We start from the raw sequence: 8,953 nt of genomic DNA on the forward strand, positions 1-8,953 counted from the left end.
ATATATATATATATATATTTTTTTTTTTTTTTTTTTTTCCCCCCACCAATACCACAAGCTCTTGATTACTGTAAGTTTATAATCAGTCTTGCAGCAGGGTAATAGCAATCCTTTTTTAAATTCTTCTTCAATATTTTATTGGTTATTTATTTATTTATGTATATATGTATGTATGTATGTATTTATTTATTTATTTTTGCCTGTCCATATAAACTATAATCAGTCTGTCAATGTCAACAAAGTAACTGGCTAGGATTTTGATTCAGTTTAGACTTCCCTTTTTTATTTTTAATCAAAATACTCTATATTACTACTAATTGATGTATTAAATTTCAGATATTATTTTTAAGAATTTCTTATAATTTTGATCATCGATTCCTTTAATATGCTCTTCTTTAGCATTTTCCTTCAGAAGGGCTAACTTATAATTGATATTTAAAATGGGTTTTTATATGAAACATGCCTAGTAAAAGTAGAAATCCTTAGTAACTGTGATAGAATGAGGAAAAATGATATGCTAGAACATGAATTGTTTTGTGTTGTGTGTGCATGAAATTTTGTTATTTTTTGTTGTTCTATTACACTACGATACTGGAAATACTTTCCAGTAATTTTGATAGGAAACAAGCCTGGATTCTCTTCTGAAATTTTGCACTGAAAAGCAATGTAAAATTGGACAAGTTACTTACATTTCTTCATAGAAATTTTTCTTCTCTAAACTGGCTATGCTTGGAACTATGTTGAGAAGGTAGTGTAAAGATTAAATAAGACAAAATTGACAGGGATTTAATACACAGTAACAGGTTTTAAAAGTATATCTTCTGTGCCTATGAGTTTTTATTTCTTCATTTGTTAGCTTGTTTCTTTGTTGTTTTCAGTTTTATATACCACATATCAGTGAAATCATATGGTTCTTGACTTTTTCTGTCTGACTTATTTCAGATAGCATTATAATCTCAAGGTCCATCCATATGATAAATAGATGATGTATTAGAGAATTGTACACCTGAAACCTATATAACTTTACTAACAATTGTCACCCCAATAAACTTTAAAAAAAAATAAAAGGTATGCCTTCGTTTTTCCTTCACATTTTCTCCTCATCTCAGTTTTTACTACCAAGCTGACCACGAGATTATTGGACTTGAGATACACATGTTTTCCAAAAAGCATCCATAGCAAATTTAAAATGGTGCATTGAATGTCTTGAAATTATTTCTTTGGTTTCGATCAGGAATTCTAGAAATGAATGAATGCATATACTTGATGTGAAATAAATTTGCAATGGAATTGCATCATACTAAAAAGAGTTAGGAAACTTTGATTCAGAATAGTCCTATGATTTAATGTGCAGAGTACAATGCCACAGTTTGAGGTTTTATTGTTTGATGTAGCCTCTTGTATTCAAGAACAATAGCACATTACTTTTTATTCATATTGTTTTAATAGGAAAGCATCTTTCCTCTAAGCATTATAAAGCCACCTCAATACTTGCTTGCAATCATGCCTAGTTAGAAGTAAATGCAAATGTTGCTAATCTCTATTAATAACCCATTTTGATTCTACTCAGTAATCCTTGGTTTGGGCTTTATGTAGTTATTATAGTTAAATGTCACATAGAGCCAGCCTGCCAGTGGTACCAATATTTGAGACCTTAGAATAAAATTTTCTTATAATAACATCCATGCTATCCCCAAAGCCATTTATCACAGGACTAATTTAATAAGATGCTGAAGTAGTTTTACCAGTGAAAATTGTAAATATTCTATAGTTTAATGATGCATAAAACATTATAAAACAAATTGTGCTAGAAATTTCATATAAAATCAACCCTAGGCAACAGATCTTATTATATTGGCTCCATTTCAGGTTAAATACTCTAGGATGAGTGTGCACTGTAAAAGTTATTTGATATCTGGAAAATTATACTGAAACTTGTACAATGAATATAGATACACTATTTTGCAGAAAAACAGAAACTGGATTATTTACTGAAAAATACTTATTTAGAAGTTTGTTGAACATAAGAAAAAAAATATATTGCATAATGTAGAAAACATGAAAACGTTCCACAGACTTTAAAAAAAGTGTCTGTATTTTGAAATCATTATTCTCAGTAAGGTACAAAGAAATTTACAGTGAGGTCTGCACACCCTTCATCTAACTGCCTCCAAACAATATTAACATCTTACATAACTATAGTACAATATCAAAACCAGGAAATGAACATTGGGACAATCATTGAGCTTTTTCAGATTTCACCAGTTCAGGTTTCACATAACCACATTTGTGTGTTTACGTGAGTACATAGATCTATGCAATTTTATCACCTGTGTAGCTTTGTGTAAATACCACCCCGACCAAGATACTGAACTATATCCCATCACCACAGGATTCCTTCATTCTATCTATTTATAGCCATATCTACCTCAGCCATCTATAATACGTGTAACCACTAATTTGTTCTCCATGTCTACATTAGTTATTTCAAAAATGATATATAAATCAAATCATACTACATGTACATTTTTGAGATTTTTTTTTCCCACTCCATATACTTTCCTTGAGATTCACTCAAGTTGTTGGTACATCATTTATTTTAATCCTTTATAATGCTGAGAGGTAGTCCATGCTATGACTATGCTCAGTTTGTTTAACCACTCACCCAGTGAAAGGCATTTGGGTAATTTCCAGTTTGGGGCTATTATGAATAAAACCACTATCTTATTGCTCAAATGTCCATTGCCGAAGTCCATATGCTATAACTGTTAGTGCTTCCAAGTCTACACCTTGCTTGGGAGATGAGGAACAGTTCTGAGGCCAATTACTCTAAGATACAGTATCCAGAATGTAGCCTCTTATGTGAGGCATCGCTACTTCCCACTCAACAAGGCTGTGAAAAGGGATTGAGCTCAGGTCACAACTACTGGGAGAATTTACAAGCTCCCCTCTTTCCCAGTCTGTGGGGGAATTCCTTTCTTACTCAACTTCAGGTTTAATTTCTCCCTTCCTTCCTGCATACCTAGTATTATTCCCCAAAGAAAACCAGGCTCTAGAAAGAAGCAAAGAAAAGAAAAAAGCCAGAAAAATATCACATTGTCTACAAGCAACCTAGCTTTATGACAAACAATAGAAAAATTACCAGAAGTAAGAGAACTTAAACTTAAGTATATATATGAAGAAATGAAAATATAGAGATAGTGAAATACGAATCAATTTCCCTATAAATTGTTCTGTGGTTCATGCACAATGAAAAAAATTAAATAGTATTTAAAAATACAAAATGATTCCGTATAATCCTTAGTGTCACACCTCTTCAAATTATTTACACATATGTATGTATATATAATTTGTGTATTCTAATCACACTGTATTACACAAAATAAGAGCTCAATAATATGCAATTATAAAATAATAAATATATTACAAAATTGTCAATCTAAGCTAATATTTCCTCTTAAAATATTATATTTTAGAAAATTATACTCTCTAATATGTTACCTTTACTTAAAATTTTACTACACATAGAATATTTAAAAAGTAAAGGTCATATTTTCAAGACGCTCTCTTAAATTCTACGTTGCAATATATATGATAATTATATGTTCCATATATTCTATTTAGTTGATAAAACATAATTTATTTTTCCAATTAGTAAACTTTTTGTATTTATAAACATTTATAATTATAATTTATAATTACTAGGCTATTAAGTTTTAATTTTTTAATTATAATCATTAATTTGATGATGAAAATAGATTTCATTATCTCAATATTTCAAATATCATCTTTTGTAATTTTATTCAATATGACTTCCACTGACTTATAACTGGATTTTTCAGTATACATGCTTTTCAAAAATCAATTTTATTTACACACCAACAGAAATGGATGAACGTTTAGGCACTGGAGGTAGTGCCATATTGTTTTTGTTTTATTAAATAAATAGAACAAATTTCTACATTGTTGTTTTATTTGATTACTAGCAATTGCAAAACTGTAAATACTGCTGGAATCACTGATATGTTGGAAACCAGAGCTTATCCAGGAAAAAAAGAGGAGGTAGCTTGTTTTCAGTGTTAATAAATTTCCTTGGTTAAATACTCCTACTATGATCAATTTCAAACGACAAAGGCATTTTTGAATGGGATTTGTGAAGAAATGTATATAGATGTCGCTATTTGCCTATGAATATCGTGCATTTGTGATACCGCCTGGGAATATTCTTGTGGAGTTTCCTTCAGAATATATTACATGCTCTTTCAGGGAAATCAGTTTCATTGCTTTATTGTTACATTATTTCTATGTGGATTGTGATATTATCAGTGAAACTCTTCTATTATTAGTCAAAATCGTAGGCTGTGAAGAAGTTTGGGCAAAATACAATCCTTAAATCTGACTTCAAAACACCAATACTTGCTATCATTGTGAATACTTACAAAAATGTCATGTAAATATCAAACAAAGTTTTAAAAAAGAAATTTCAAAAATATGCCTGAAAAAAAAATTGAGTATTTAATGATTAAATTTTTGTAAGATATCATATTCAAGTGTAAAGAAGAAAATTTTCCTGAAGAAGGGTTCATAAATAGTAAAACTAATAAACTCTCAAAAGAGTATTTCACAACAGTGATAGCTTTAAAACCTATGGCAATTTCAAATATGCAACATTCTGGAAAAGGCAAAACTTATAGGTATAAGAGAATGATCAATGGATGCCAGCAGGGAGGTGAGATGTCAGAGTTCAACACGTGAAGAAGCACAGGGGATATTTAAGGCAGCAAAACTATTCTGTAATGGTGGACATATAATATTATGCATATGTGAAAACCCATCAAAGTTTATAGCACAAAGAGCCAACCTTAGTGGATGCATATTGTTAAAAACTAATTTAGGGTATCAGTATTCTCAAGAAGGAATGCAAACTGTGGCAAAAGAATTTAACTGTATTGCAAATGGATGAAACAACCTCACTGAACGGGATGTGGGAGGAAGAAGTGCTGATCTAAGAAATTATGGAAATGAGTGTTGTCTATAAGACTAAAGATAAAAGGAACTGTATTCTAGTTGACAAAGTTGTTTCCCATCGGAATATGAATTAATTATGACATTGCTATAAAGACATACTGAAACTGAACAATTAAGTACATGGATGAGGAATGGTGAGAGTAAGTTTTCTCAGTGCTAGAGTTGAAATTTACAGATAAGCAAGAGAAGTAGCCTAAAATAACTCATGTAGTAATGTACTCGAGGTTAGAGACATCAGTAGAAATCCCTGCTTAGCTTAATATAGATATAGATTACATGTAGACATATATATAGATATATGTATATATACACATAATAATACACACATGTATTTCTTGGCCTTGTGAGATAAGTTGCCCTAGAATCAATGACCTCCCAACTGCAGTAAGTACACCTAGCACCCATATTTTGGTTTTCTAAAACCATTCCCCAATTAAAGAAATTAGTACTTCTTAGAGATAATGGTGATTCTAGGACTCAAGCAGGAAATATACAAGATGAGGCTGGGTCATTTTGCAGTATCAAAAAGCAAAAAAGTGCTCAAGAAAAAAATTGATGGGGATCTATCTGTCAAGGGGACACAGTCAAAATATTAAAAGCAAAGAGTTATACCTAATAAGCTAACAAAGAAGGTAAAATGGAACTATGAAAAAAAATTACATAAACCAAAAGAAAATCAGAAAAAGATAATAAACAAGAATAAAAGAAAACATATCTTAAGATGGTAGACTTCAAATCACATATATTGAGAATAATATTAATTTCATATCATCTAAAGATCAGAGAGTGATAAATCATACCAAAAAGATATTAAATTCCTGCTGCCAGTAAATCCACTTCATACAAATACAGGTACATTAAAATTAAAAGGATGGATAACCCAAATGCTTCACTGGAAAAAAAAAAAAAAAAGCCAGAACTCTTAATAATTTAAGTTCCTACCCCAAAAAAACTAGTAAAAAGATCAAATTAACACAAACAAGCAGAAAGAAGGAAATAATTAAGAAAATAGTAGAAAATAATTAAATTGAAATCAACAAAAATAGGAAAAATAATTACAGAAAAAACTTGTCCTTGAAAAAATTAACAAAATTTATAAACCGCCAGCAAAACTGACAAACATTAAGATGAAAGAGAATACACAAGCCTGTGATATCAGGAACAAAACATAAGATATTACAACAAATCTTGATCCCATTAAATGTATAATAAAGAAATACTATGAAAAACTTTATCCTAAAAAATATCAGGACTGAGAAGAAATGGACTGATTCCTCAAAACTCACAATCTACCCAAATACAGTCAAGATAAAAGAGATAACTTAGTGCTCTAAGTAATACCTAAAGTCAATTTGTGTTTAAAAAGCTCCCCAAGTAGAAATTACAAACTCCAGAGGATATCACTGAAGAACTTCACCCAATAATAAAGAATGTACACCAATTTTAGAAAATACCTTCCAGAAAACAGAACTGATTTCTTCCTAACTCATTTTATCAATTTAGTATTACACTGATACAAAACTGAAACAAAGTACAAAAGAGAAAAATACAAACTAATCTTTCTCATAAATTCAGGCACAACAACCCTCAACAAAATATTAGAACACCAATTTCAACAATGTATAAAAATAATTATATACCATAGCAAATTGTGGATTGTTACACTGATACTACACTGACCTACAACCACACAAAGGTATTGCAAAAAAAGAAATCTTCAGACCAATAGCCTTCATGAACATAAAGGTTATTGTAAAACAAAATATTAGCAAATCATATTAAAAATATATCAAAACTGTAATACATTATGACTCCAAGAAATGTATCACAGCAATTCAGTTTAACATTTGAATATCAATCAACCCACCACAAAATCCAGTATGTTTGTTAATACAATAAAATACATCTAAATTAAAGAGTAAAAAGCATGTCTTTATTTTTTTTCTTGTGAATTTGTTTTTTATTGCGATATAGGAAATGTGTCGGGAAATGTCACTGTGGGTGGTTAGACCCCACCAGATACTACTGTCCATTCTAACGTTCCTGGGACAGCTTTTGGAGCTTTTTCTTTTTCTTGGAGTTGCAGCTCTTGGTGCCAGCAGCCTCTTCAGGTCCACTACTGAGTGGCTCCTCTTTGGAAGACAATTTCCTCTTTTTCTTGGGGGACACTCCTGTTTCCTGCCTCTTCAGGGTCAATACTGGTTCCTCTTTGGGGGGAGCATTTCATCCTCTTGGGAAGACTTCCACTGCCAACTGTTTCCCCAAGGCAACTAGTAACCAGCTCCTCCTTGGAAAAAGATTTCTTTTTCTTGTGTTTGGATAGAGACAAGTGGGTCTTCCATTCCATTTTCCTGAGGACCTCTGGAGCTTTTGCTTTTCCTTCTTTTTGAGTCTTGTGCTTGTCTCCTCACACTCCCCGGAGTACTACTGCTGTTTTCTGAAGATGCCAGAGCAATTGCAGCCAAAAGTTTATTTTCTGTCTTCAGGCATCTTTCCTCCTGTTTCTCCACCTTCCTAGTAATCGCAGCAGCCGCGTCCTCAGCCTGAACCATTGTCTCCTTCATGACCTCCAGATGCTTTCGTGGAATCTTTTCAGTCTCATAGGACAGTCGCTCCTCAACTTGTTCTCGAAGCTTCTCCCCAAATCCACTTGTGGGCACCTGAGAAAAGCAATCAGTTCTTGAGGCAACATTGCATTTGTTTGCCAGGTATGCAGGGATGCGTCCTTTGTTCTTGGCAGCTGCGGGACCAATGAAGATGGAGTGGAAAATGAGTCCATATTTTGGGGTGTTACCGCTTGTCTTCAGGGCTCTGGAAACGCGGTCCCTTTGCTGGACCCTGAGAATCACTCAGACACCAGGACTGGCCATCGCCCCCACAGCAGAGGCCTGGATAGGTCAGGAAGCCCTGGTCAGCCATCGTTGTGAATACTATGTCTTTATTTGCAGATAACATAATTGGTTATATGGAAAATCTTATACAATCTACAAAAATCCTAAATAGAGCTTAGCAGTGTTGTAGAAAAAAGTCAATATACACAAAATCAGTTGTATTTCTATATATTAACAACAATTAAACATAAAATCATAAAATATCTCACTTTCAATGGCATCAAATTATTAAATACTTAGGTATAAATATAGCAAATGTACTATTTATATGCAGTATAATTGTAATTTAAGGGACCTTTTATATAATATTAGAACATTCCTTTCCTTAGTATTTATCCTATGTATTAAAAACAGTTTCACTGACTAGATAATTAAAAAAGATACATTATTATTAATCTGTTTCTAAATCAAAGGTTTTTAAATTAATACCCATGCACTAAAAACAAACCAAAATATGCTTTTGTACTATTTTCTGTATTTTCTAGTTTAATCTTGTATTTCAACTTGAACATTTGTGTCTATATGTTATAATTTCTAATTTCTATAATGTTGCTTTTATGAAAAATCTTTTAGTTTTGCCTAATGTACGAAAAGTTTTACACTGAATTCTGTAACATTAATTTCTATGATGTTAAGCTATAATTCCTTTGACAAAACTATTTGTTATTTTAAACACATAAATTGAATTTATGATAACATTGTTAATATTTCATCTTAAATGGAAAACTATTGGCAGAGAAATCATTTGTGACCAATATCATAAATGTACACCAATCTTTTATTAAGATAACCATTCAAATAAAGAAGACCCCATGAAATTTAAATATGAAGGATGCAAATGAGCTCAATTTCAGAAAGAGGAAAATGTTATCTTTGAAATTACACTGTTATGTTTTGCAAAGGTTAAATGAGCCATTTCTAAACGGTTCTTAGAAGATGTACGATCTTCAAAGAGTTTGAAAAATAATAGAGGGATACTTTAAACAGCAAGTGAAAATTAATTTACTAAGTGCTGTGTGATGCAAGAAAGTGGA

At 31.5% G+C, this 8,953-nt stretch overlaps 1 non-coding gene across 1 annotated transcript; it reads right to left on the bottom strand.

The window, feature by feature from the left end:
• Positions 1 to 7,871: 7,871 nt before the first annotated feature.
• LOC141567966 (small nucleolar RNA SNORD86) lies at positions 7,872 to 7,957 on the bottom strand. Its single transcript, XR_012491010.2, has one exon. It is a non-coding gene; the product is annotated as a small nucleolar RNA SNORD86 (small nucleolar RNA).
• Positions 7,958 to 8,953: the final 996 nt, after the last annotated feature.

The sequence above is a fragment of the Rhinolophus sinicus genome, chromosome 6 (genome assembly GCF_057876585.1).
Source record: "Rhinolophus sinicus isolate RSI-liver-muscle chromosome 6, RSI-T2T, whole genome shotgun sequence".
NCBI classification, from domain to species: domain Eukaryota; kingdom Metazoa; phylum Chordata; class Mammalia; order Chiroptera; family Rhinolophidae; genus Rhinolophus; species Rhinolophus sinicus.